This window comes from Tupaia chinensis, unplaced genomic scaffold (genome assembly GCF_000334495.1).
Source record: "Tupaia chinensis unplaced genomic scaffold, TupChi_1.0 Scaffold143614_2, whole genome shotgun sequence".
In the NCBI taxonomy this organism is placed as follows: Eukaryota; Metazoa; Chordata; class Mammalia; order Scandentia; family Tupaiidae; genus Tupaia; species Tupaia belangeri.
The window spans coordinates 36531-49423 of record NW_006203462.1 but is presented as its reverse complement, the minus strand read 5'-3'; the positions used below and the strand labels follow the sequence as shown (position 1 = coordinate 49423).

General features: G+C 35.1%; 1 pseudogene; it reads right to left on the bottom strand.

The window, feature by feature from the left end:
* Positions 1-2127: 2127 nt before the first annotated feature.
* On the bottom strand, positions 2128-2792 carry LOC114005282 (heterogeneous nuclear ribonucleoprotein C pseudogene; annotated as a pseudogene).
* Between the last annotated feature and the right edge of the window lie 10101 nt (positions 2793-12893).

The following is a 12893-nucleotide window of genomic DNA, read 5'->3' as shown; positions in this document are numbered from 1 at the left end:
TCACCATTCTTCCCAGAGTCCAGGAGTCAATCCACATCTCCCTACATTTTTTTTTTCTTTTTTCTTTTTTGCCTCCAAATTCCTGGCTTAATAAGGACTTCTTTATTTTGAGGGAAAAAAAGGTTCCAAACATCAGGCTGCTAACAAAAATAACTCACAGTATCAACATTAGAAACCAAATATTCAGAATACTATACTATTTTTCTAGAGGATGCATGTGACAAGCCAACTCCCATTCAAAAAAATATACTATCATTTGTGTCGAACAACCCCACCCAGTACTCATATGTGGTCATAAATACATACTTCTATCTCAAAGCTGTGCTTGGGTGCTACACAACTAATTGAGACTGCCTTTGTACTTTGGGAAGCACCTATTGATTTCATATATGAATGAAAACAACTGTACTCTCTACATAACAAGAAATTATTTTGGAGACTTGTTAATTTGTTAAGTCATAAAGAGGTATAAAAATTAAATGAAAAAAATTACAAGATAAGACTCAACAAAACTACTAAAAGCATAAAAAGAAGTGAAATTAAACTAGGTGCAAGGCTATATGAATTAATGAACATGGGAAGGATAAAGATGGGAGAACAGTGAGCACGTACTGAAGATATTATGAGAGGGGATCTGGTGAAAATTTTGATCTCCGACAAGTGCCTAGGTAAAGAAACAATGTGTAAGATTTCTTTTTAAAAATTTCTTTATTTTACATTCATTCAGTGTACATCATTGCATCATACAAAATGAGTTTTCCCACCCAGAATACACTGTATATTGGCTCAATCACAGATATTACCATGTAGGGAACCAGCAGTTAGCATAATGGCTATGTCACTGGACTCCCACATAGTCGACTGCAGTTCGCGTCTCGGACCCGGACCCGGTGACTTAAAACTCACGCCGGGCATGTGTGCGTGCGTGCCCAAGATCCCAAGAGGAGAACGGAGGAGAAGGGATTGCGGCGTTACCATCCCCCCTGGGAGGTGATTTCTCGCTTTCTGTCTCTATGTCTCTCTCTGTCTGTCTGGTGAGCACACGTGCCCTATAGCAAAAACCTCTCCAAAAAAATAAAAATAAAAAAGATATTACCATGTATCTTATCTTCAACAAATAATTTTCCTTTTCTTGTTTCTTATGTATTTTACTTCTTTTTATCCCCTTGATTCCCTCCCTGTCTCACTCTGTTATTTCCCACCCTCCTCCCACACTGTCTCAGGTATCCACAGTTGCTGTCCATGTTTTTTTTTCCTTCATATTTTATTGATTTGCAGAAGATCTAAATTAAACTAAATACTTTCAAAAGTAAGTACAGTTGATATAAACATATCTGTGAACATGTCTGACTTTAGACATAAAACTTGCTGAGTAGAATGAATATAGTATAAAGCAGCACCTGGCTGTGGCTATATAGCTTACTGTAGTCATTAAGTAGGTATTTTTTCTCTAATTTATTTTTTTAATGTATTTATTTTTAATGTCAAGAAAAGCAGAGTTAGCTTTAATAAATCAAAATGAAAAAAATGTTAAGTAAATGTGCCTAAGCCTTAAAGCCAGAAAAAACGTTAGGACTATGTTCAGATGGGTAGATACTAAAAACTGAAAAAGCAGATATGGACAAAGCTAAAATCTAGTAACAAGTGCATGTAATTTTCTTCTACAATCTTTCTTTTTTTTTTCCCATTCCTCCTTTTAGTAAAGAAAGGTTTAAACTAACTTAGTCACACACACACACAAAAGAAAATTAGTCTCAATTTGGTCTGTTATTTGCACAAAGCTCCATAAGAATACTAATTGATTTAGTTAGCTTTGCTGAAATCTTTTATAAGAAACTTGATGTTTCTTATAAAATTAGCCTTTAAAAAGGCTACTGAGCCTACTCAGAAATTCACCATAGGACTGTACCTTTAAGTATCTGTATTTGAGAGTATTTTGGAAGGGTCAAGAAGTGACATTCTTTACCTGCCTGGCAGAACTGTTTATGGTACCAGGCAATCTTATGGTACCAGGCAATTGTTCCAAGAGTTTCTGTTAAACTCCACTATGTGTATAAAAGTCATCCTTTCTTTCCTCAGTCACTTTTTCATTATTCTTGATTAACTCTAGATGGTTATTTGTTACTTTTAAATTTTTTTCAGGTTTTCCAGAAAAGAATCTACTTTTTTTTTTTTTTTTTTTAATCTGAGTCAGCTCTTTCTATGGCCTGTCATCTCCTTACAACTTTGCAGACTTGGAAGAAATACTTTCTGTGCTTTCTTAAAAAATGAAGCTTTTTTACCTTCCTGAGGTCATTCCTGATATATGCTGGCATTTCAAAGGTACTACAGCCTGAGCAATAGGAAGAGGAGGAGGAAAAGAAGGAACACTTGCTGGGTAACTATATCCTATCATAATAATCCCGTTGAAAGTCCTAGCCCAAGTCAAAAGAGGAGCTGAATAGAGGGGGCAAAGAAGAGTGTTCTGGTACCAACTGGTGTATCACTGCTGAAGATCGTTTTACTCCTTCTTTACCTGGGTTCAGTTTTGGCTCTGCAACCAGATTAATGTCTAAAACCTGACCAGCAGTCATCCTGCTATCCTTCCCTGCCACAGCAGCCAGGGTATTTATCTCATTAACATACTGAATGAAAGCAAAGCCCTTACAAAGAGAGCAACCCACAAATTTGCCATACTGAGAAAAGATTGCCTCCACATCAGACTTATTGACCACAAGAGTGTTAAGATTCCCAAAGAATACAGGGGAGTTCATGGAGCCAGTATCTGTCTTATTGGTAAAATTGTTAGCCATTGCGTTTGATAGTAAAGTTACTCACAAAATCAAAAAAAAAAAAATGTAGCTGAAGTTCAAATAAAATCTCAATGAGTAATGCTTATTGGCCACCGTACCAAGTGAAGTATTGTGTGGAAATTTACTTTTGTATGGCACAATGATTCACTTCCCGGTATCAGGGAGGTCTGATTGGTGGCCAGAGTCTTACCTCTGTTTCTTCAAGGGCTAGGTCCATATCCCTAAATCTTTGAGGCTCCTGAACCTGGAAAGTCTTTCTCCTTTCTTATGTCTTCTTCAGTTTCTTTCATTACTGTTTTATAGTTTCCAAATCAGATTTATTTTACTTACTTGGCTAAACATTTCTAGGTTTTTGTTTCATTTTGTCTTTTGGCTAATGCAAATGGAATTGCTTTCTTGAAATTTTTTCAGTTAGTTTGTAATTCGTGTAGAGAATGCTAATGATTGTTGTACCTTGCAACTTCGCTGAATATCTTTATTGGTTCTAAGATTCTCTTTTGTGGATTCTTCAAATTTTTCTCTAAATATGATTATCCTATTTGCAAAGGGACAATTTGGCTTCCAGTTGTCCAGTTTGAATGCCTTTAACCTCTTTTCTTGTCTGATTGTTTTAGATATTATTTCCAGTTTTAGGTTGAATGAAACTGGAGAAAGTACATATTCTTATGTTTTTCTATTTCTTAGAGGAAACTATTTCAAATTTCCCCCGTTAAGTGTAAAGAAGGTTCTGGGTTTTCATATATGGCCTTTATTATTTTGAAATACATGTCTTCTATGGCTAGTTAAGACTCTAAATTATGAAAAGATTTTTTTCTCATCAATTGATATGATCATATGGTTTTTAATCTTTCATTCTCTTCATGTGATATATCATATTTATTGATTAGCACATGTTAAATCATACTTGCTTCCCACAATAAATTCTATTCGATCATAGTGCATAATCATTTTGATGTACTGTTGAATTAAATTTGCTACCATTTTGTTGAGGATTTTTGCATCATTGTTATCGGTGTTATTGGTCTGTAGTTTCATTTATTTATTTTGTATATGTCCTGTCTGATTTTGTTTTCAGGATAATGGTGGCCTTGTAAAATGAGTTTGGGAGAATTCACTCCATGTGAATTTTTATCTTTTTTACTAGTTTCAGAAATATTGGTGTTCTTTAAATGATTTGTAAAATTCAAGAGTGAAGCCATCTTGTTCTTGTTTTTTATTTTGAGGAAACTTTTTATAATTAATTAGATTGTGCTACTTCTTCTTAATTTGTTCAGAGTTTCTACTTCTTCCATTTGAGTCTTGATATTTTACATGTATCCAGGAATTTATTAATCTCCTTTAGGTTTTTTAGTTTGTTGGCATGTGCTTGTTCACAATAGTTTTTAATAATATTTCTATTTCTGTGGTATCACAATATGCTAATTTCTGATTTTATTTACTTGAATCTTTTCTCTCTTTTTCCTAATGTAGCTCATGATTTCATGATTTGTTGATTTTGTTTATCCTTTCAAAACCAGCTTTGCTTCACTGATCTTTTGTATTGATGTTTTTTATCTCTATTTCATTTATTTCTACTTTGATATTTAATATTTTTCCTTCTACTACTTTCTGGTTTAAGTTTTTGTTTTGTTTCATTTTTCTTTTCTAGTTACTATATTATTATTTTTTTCCATATTTCCATTCCTTTTTAAAATGTGGGCACTTATTGCTATAAAATTCTTTCTTCATATTACTTTTACTGTATCCCAAAGGGTTTTAGTATACACTGTTTTAATTCCTATTTGCTACAAGAAATTAAAAGTTTTTCTTAGTTCGTTCATTGTCTCACTAGCGATTCAGAAACACACCGTTTAGTTCCAATGTATTTGCAAGTTTTCCATACTTCCCTTTATTGTTAATTTATAGTTATATTCTTTGTGTTCATAAAAGATACTTGTTATGATTTTACTGCTTTTTAATATCTTGTTTTGCAGAACAATAGTCTACTCATTTTGGAGAATGATACAGGTGATAATAATGAAGAATATATATTCTTTTTTCTTTTTTCTTCTTTTTTTTGGAGGGGAGAGGTTTTTGCTCTAGGGCACATACACTAGCCAGACAGACAGAGAGAGACATAGAGACAGAAAACGAGAAATCACCCCCCAGGGGGGATGGCCACGATGTAATCCCTTCTCCATTCTCCTCTTGGGATCTTGGGCACACATGCACAGGTATCTGGTGTGAGTTCACGCCACTGGATCTGGGACTCAAATTACAGTTGACTACATGGGAGTCCAGTGACATAGCCATTTTGCTAACTGCTGGTCCCAGAAGAATATATATTCTATAGCTGTTTAACTTAATGTTTTAAATATGTGTCAGGTCCATTTGGTCTATGATGCAGTTTGATTCCAATGTTTACTTGGTATTTTTCTGCCTAGATGATATGCTCAGTGAGGAATCAGGTATAGAAACACAGCATATAGTTATAAATACCAGATATAATGTGTGTGAAAGAAGAGGGTCTGAGGAAGGACATTTAGAAGAAAAAATAGGGAGGCAAAGCATTAATGGCACAAAGAAATGTGGTATTATCTGTTGAAGATATTTTGTAGTTTTATCAACTGTACTAGGGAGAAATGTTCACCTGTTGAAATATCCATTTTGTAAGCCAAATAATAATGTTATTGAATGTGTAAAAGAAAATGAAATTTAAAATAAAGGGAAAAAAAGAAAAAAAAGAAATACCCATTGTTCTGGAGTCAACTTCTCTATTTAGGTCTAATAACTTTTTTTAAAAAATGAGGGCCCTCAAAAAGTTCATGGAAAAATAAAATTAAAGTGCAAGGTACTTTGTGTAAAAAATGTGAAATCCTGGACCAGCAGTTAGCATAATGGCTTTGTCACTGGACTCCCATGTAGTCAACCATGTTTTGAGTCCCGGACTCAGTGGCTTAAACTCATGCTGGGCACATGTGTGTGAGTGCCCAAGATCCCAAGAGGAGAATGGAGGAGAAGGGATTGTGGCGTGGCCATCCCCCCCCCCCGGGGGGGTGATTTCTAGCTTTCTGTGTCTCTGTCTCTCTCTGTCTTTCTGGCAAGTGCACACACCCTATGGCAAAAACTTCTCAAAAAAAATTTGAAATTCATTTATAAGTTTTTTCTAATAAATGTTTTCCATGAATGTTTTGAAGACACCTCATATAATTAGGTACTTTTTTATTAGACACATATATATTTAAAATTATTATATCTTCTTGCTAAATTGATATTTTTATCAGTATATAATAAATTATCTGTATCTCTTTTATGCATTTCGACTAGAAGTCAATTTTATCTATCTGTATAGGTAGTCTTTTGCATTTTAGCTTTCATTTTCATGGAATTTCTTTTTTATTCCTTCTCTCTTACTCTATGTATGTATTTACAGATGAGGTATGTTTCTTGTAGGCAGCCTATAGTGTATTCTTCTTTTTTAGTGTATTCTTCTTTTGTATCCATACAGCCATTCTATATATTTTATTTCATAATTTAATTTGTTTACATTCAAAATTATTAATGATAGATAAAAATTTTCTCCTATCATATTGTTGATATTTTCTGATTGTCTTTTGTTTTTGTTTTTATTTTCTTCTACTCTTTTATTTTCCTGTTGTTTGATATTTTTCTACAGTGTTAAAATTTTATTACTTTTTCTTTCTTATTTGTATCATTGTCCTACTGGTGAATTTCATAACTTCACAGGTTTTAATGATGGTGTTTATTTTTCATTAGTTTTCATTAGGTAGTAGTACTACCCTAAATATTCCTTGAAAATCTGGCCTAGTGTTGATGAATTTTTTAAGGTTGTGCTTGTCTGGGCAACATTATATTTTTTCTTCAATTAATTATTTTCTTTATCTTTGATAAGATGTTTCCATGTGTGACAGAGAGAGAAAGGTTGAGAAGAGCACCTGATTCAGGATCTGCTATATTTGTAATTCCCTTCCTCCAGTTCTCCAGCCAGTCATAACTTGCACACTTACATACATACCAAGCACGTTTCAGGCTGACTGGGTTGGAGATTCACACTGAGGTAATCATGTGGGTTCTTGCTTCTCTTGAGGAGGGCATTACTCTGTAGCATGGAGTTATTTCTCTCTTTCAATATTTTTTCTTTTCTTTGGATAGTTTTTTTTTTCTATAGATTGCATGTGCTCACCAAAGAGACAGAGAGAGACAGAGTGATGGAAAGTGAGAAATCACCCCACACGGGGGTGGCCACGCCCCAATCCCTTTTCCTCTATTTTCCTCTTGGGATCTTGGGCATGCATGCACACGTGCCCAGCATGAGTTTAAGCCACCGGGTCCGGGACTCAAACTGCAGTCTACTACATGGGAGTTCAGCGACATAGCCATTACTCTAACTGCTGGTTCCCTCTCTTTCAATTTTAAAATTGAAGGTAAAAGTATCTCTATTTCCAGATGACATGATTGCATACATAAAAGTCACAAATGCATCTATGAAAAAATCCTGGAAATGATAAACAAATATAGTAAAGTGGCAGAATACAAAATTAACATTTAAAAATTCCTTTTTTGTTTTTGGAGAAATTTTTGCTATAGGGTGCGTACACTTTCCAGAAAGACAGAGTGAGATAGAGAGAGAGAAATCATCCCCTAGGTGGGATGCCATGCTGCAATCCCTTCTCCTTTATTCTCCTCTTGGGATCTTGGGCACACGTGCACATGAGCCTGGCATGAGTTTAAGTCACCAGGTCCAGGACTCAAACCATGGTAGACTACATAGGAGTCCAGCAACATAGCCATTACAGCATCTGCTGGTCCCTACATTTAAAACTTGTATAACATTTTTATATACCAACAACAAACTGAGATAGAACTGAAGAAAGTAATTCTTTTTATCATAACTAGAAAAAGTATAAGATACATAGGAATAAATCTAACCAAAGAAATCAAAGACCTCTAGAAGAAAAACTATAAAAATATAAAAAAAGAAATTGAAAATGACACAAAAATAGTGGAAGGACATGCCATGTTCCTGGGTTGGAAAAATAAAAATAATCAAAATGGCAATTCTGCCCAAATTAATGTACATATTTAATATAATCCCAATCAAATTAATAGAGACATTTTTCACAGATCTAGAAAAGACAATCATAAAATTTCTCAGGAATCATAAAAGATCCCGCATTGCCAAAACAATCCTGTGCAAAACAGTGAAGTAGGAAGCATCTCACTCCCTGACCCCAAAATATATTACAAAACTGTGATAACTAGAACAGCATGATATTGGCACAAAACCAGACATGTGGGCCAAGGGAATAGAATAGAAACCTCAGAAATAAACTCCAAAACACACAGCAAACTGATTTTTGACAAAGGATTCTAGTCAATCTATTGGGAAATAGTAAGCCTTTTTTGCAAGTGGTGCTGGAAAAGCTGGGAATCCACCTACAGAAAGATGAATCTGGACCCTTATCTCTCACCATTAACAAAATTCAATTAAAAGTGGAGCAAAGATCAAAACCTAAGACCTTAAATTATAAAACTACTGGTGTAAAACACTGGGAAAACTCTTGGATACATCAGAGTAGGCAAAGACTGTTTTAAAAAAAGACATGAAAGCACAGACAATAATCTCAAAAATAAATAAATAGGGTTTTATCAGATTAATAAATTTCTGCACAGCAAAAGACACAGTAACTAGTGTGAATTGACAATCCTCTGAATGGGAGAATATTTTTGTAAACTGTAATCAGATAAGAACTGATAAACCAAAATACAAATGATCAACACAATTAAAAGACGGATAATGAGCTGAACAAATAATTGTTTAAGGAAGACATGCAAACAGACAAAAAACATATGAAAAAATGCTCATCATCCTTCATTATAAGGGAGATATAGATCAAAACCGCAAGGAGATACCACCTAACTCCAACCAGAATGGATAAGATTAAAAAAAAAAAAAAGATAAGTGCTGGTGAAGCTGTGGTAAAAGAGGGACTCTCCCACGCTGTTGGTGAGAATGTAAATTAGTACAGTTACTGTGGAGATCGATATGTAGGTTTCTCAAAGATCTACAAATAAAACTACCATATTATACAGCGGTTCCACTCCTGGGTGTCTACACAAAGGACAGGAAAATGGTCAGTCAAAAAAGTACTTGCACATCTATGTTTATTGTGGCATTATTCACAATCACTAAGACATAGAATCAACTCAAATGTCCACAAACAGATAAATGGATTGAAAATTTGTGGCGCATATACTCCATGGACTACTACTCAGTCACAAAAAAAATAACAAAACCCTGGCATTTGATAGAAAGTGGACAAATATGGAAGATCTATTGCTGAGTGAAGCAAGCCAGGCTATGAAAGAGAGACAAGTGTCTTCATTTAATATATACTGACAGTCTATACTCTATGGGTGGGAACTGAAACATTAGACGATATCAAAGCATGGAAAATGGTCACAGATATGGCAGACAGTGTGTCAAGAGATTAGGAGTTAGGGAGAGTGAAGGGAAAGTAATTAAGGAGAAAAATAGAGAGGCAAGACATTTAAGGGGCACAGAAATGGAGGATTGTTGATGATAACGTGTAAGATATTTTCAACTAGACTGGTGTGAAGTGTATTCATGTTGGGTAAATTCATTTTACAAGCTGCAGTGATTTACAGTGATAGAATGTATAAAGTAAATTAAAATTTTAAAAGTAAATTTAAAAAATAAAAAAAAGAAAGCTAACTCTTTTAGGGATACATTGTCTAAAATATTTTTTTTTTTTTGGAGAGATTTTCACTGTAGGGTGCATGCGCTCGCCAGACAGACAGAGAGAGACATAGAGACAGAAAGCGAGAAATCACCCCCAGGGGGGATGGTCACGCCGCAATCCCTTCTCCTCCATTCTCCTCTCAGGATCTTGGGCATGCACGCACACGTGCCCGGCGTGAGTTTTAAGCCACCGGGTCTGGGACACGAACCACGGTCGACTACGTGGGAGTCCAGCGACATAGCCATTACGCTAACTGCTGGTTCCCTAAAATATTTTTTAAGGTTAAATATTTTTTCCTTTTTTCCTGACTTAAAGGTTTCTGCTGACAAGTTTCCAGATATTCTGATGTTGGTTCTTGCATATGTGATTTGATTATTTTGTTTGTTTGTTTTTGTTTTGTTTTTAGATTCTGCCTCTGACTTTTGAAAATTTGACTAAAATATGTCTCTGAGTAAATTGTTTTGAGTTGAATTTCTTTGGCATTCTCTGTATTTTCTTGATCTGAATGTCCATAACTTTCCCTAGATGTGCAGAATTTTCCATATTGTTTTATGAAATACATTTCTGAGGGATTCCTTCCCTTTTTTAATGGAACTCCCATAATGTGAATATCTGATTGTTTTAATAGCTATTAGTCTTTATTTAAACATTTTTTCTTTCTTTTTCTCTGACTTGATTATTTGAAAAAAAAATCTTCATTTTTAGAGATTATTTTAGTACAAGTAGTCTGTGGTTGATGTTTTCCACTCTATTATTTAATTCATCAGTCGAATCTTTCCTGTTCATAATTGCTATTTTTTAAGATTACTATCATTTATTGAATTTATCTTTCATATCTTTGATTGTTTTCCTTATCTCATTGAATTGTTTACTTGCATTTTCTGCCAGCTGATTGAATTTCCTTAAGATCATTGTTTTGCATTTTATTTCAGGCATTTCTTAGATTTTTTTTTTCTTGGCAAGTGTTCATGGCAAAATTATTGTAATTGTTTTGCTTTAAGAGTTCTGTTTTCTCATGCTTCTTATGCTTCTACATTGATATCTGGGCATCTGGTGGGACAATTGCTTCTTCTTGTTTTAAGGAGTAACTTTCCTCGTAGAAAAATTTTCCTGTATACGTGTTTTCTATTATTAGTTGAGTAATGTGCTTTGACTTTGGTTTTCTTTGGGTTTAGTAGAGGAGTTTCTATATTTTCTTTTGTTGCAATCTGTTACCAGGATCTGTAAGTGCCATTTTGGCCAAAGCTGCAATTGTTTGTAGACATAGTGAAGCAGCTTTGTTAAATATCAAGGGTATTGAGTTGGGGCCTTTAACATTAAGTGGAACATATGCAATGCACAGGGACCCCCATAGGTCAAAGAAATATCTCTTTAGGCAGCGGTTGTAGCAGATGCTAAGCATGTAGATAGTGGTAACCTTAGGCTCTGGATTGGTGTTATGGGATACAGAGATCCCCTCAGTTGAGATATGTTTGAATCTAGCAGCTTTTGTACTACTCAGACTGGCATTACCAATTTCTGTGTGAAGTACACCCAACATATAGGGGTTCTTCTGATCTGAGGTAGTATCACTGGGAGCCATATCAAGGATCCCCAGATTAGTTTTGTAGACCTTGAGAGGGGCAAGTCATGAAATGTGGTGCGTTGAAGCTGCACAGTCTGCTAACTCAGAGTGAGCAAGTCATGGCAGGTGAGTGGGTATGGCACTGAGAGTCTCACAAGAGCAGGCCTCTTATTGCACACATACATTGACATAAGCTGTGCTGGAAAAAGACTAGGGACTGTAGGAAGTGACCAGATCTGGACAAAAAACTAGCAACCTTCAAAGTAGATATGGTCTTTGTGCTGACCCTACAGGACAAGTGAACGCTCTAACAAAGACATGATTACACCTAAAGTTTTGTGATCTTGATATATTACCAGTGCCTAGCACAGCGCCTAGCAAATAGTAGTCTTTGATATATATTTATTGATGCTTATTTTATATATTGAGATATTTTCTGAGCTCATACAACTAGGTGGAACATGTACTTAAATCTATCTGATTCAATATTTCAAGTTCTTAACCACTAAGATATTATTTAAGAAAGTGAACTACTGGCACAACAAATTCATAGCAAAGATAAGATCACTTGTCCCACTCAAGGTCTAAAAAACTAGCCTGGGTGCCTTTGCAGCTTATTTGACTATTTATTATTTTTCTTTAGAAATAAGCTGCAAAGACACCATCATCTTTTCCTTTGCTAGGGATTTGTTGTACCAGTAGTTCACTGTCTGAAATATCTTAGTTGATACTAGAGAGACTGTGGGAGGAGGGTGGGAAATGGAGGAGAGTGAAAGGGAGGAAATCAAGGAAAAAAAATGTTTAAGGGACACTAAAATGGAAAATTATCTGTTGGTGATAATGTGTATGGTAATATCTTTGAGTGAACCAATATAAAGTGTATTCATGATGGAAAAATTAATTTGGTATGCTGTAATGAAATACTGTGATCAAATGTAAAAAAATTAAAATAAAAATTTTAGAAAATATCAAAATAACCTGGTTTCCTGAGTTTATTTTGAAGAATATATAATACATAATCTAAGAATCAAAATGAACATATACATGTCTGGTGACACAGAAATACACAGCAATTGGGAAATAGCATCAAACATGAAAACATTTTTGCCCAAAGTGGAAATTACTCCCATTGACAAATATAAAGTATTTGAATGCCGTGTACTTGGAATTCTGATACAAATGCTACAATTGACTAAGAATTACTTAAGAAGAGTAGCTCTAGGGACCAGCGATGGCATAGTGGTTACATTACTGGACTCCCACATGACTGACCATGGTTCAAATCCTGGACCCAGTGGCTTCAAACTCATGCCAGGTATGTGTGTGCATGCCCAAGATCCCACTCACTCATTGACTTGGGGCCTCTAATCTTAAGTGGAACATATAAAATGCACAGGGAGGCCCTAAGCATCAATGGGAAGAGAATGGAGGAGAAGGGATTGTGGCATGGCCATCCCTTCATGAAGTGTGTGGGTGATTTCTCACTTTCTCTCTCCCTGTCCCTCTCTTTCTTTCCAGCAAGTGCATGTACCCTATAGCAAAAATCTCTCTCAAAAAAAAAATAATAATAAGAGTAACTATGTTACCTCATAGTAATTTCTCCCCAAAACAAGAAGTTTAAAGTTATATACTTGTCATTAAAAAGTCAACCTCAGGGGATAGCTGATGGCATGGTGGTTAAGGTGTGGACTCCCACATGGCCCACCATGGTTCAAGTCTCTGACCTGGAGGCTTGAAAATTACTTTTGGCAGGTGTGCATGCATGCCCAAAAT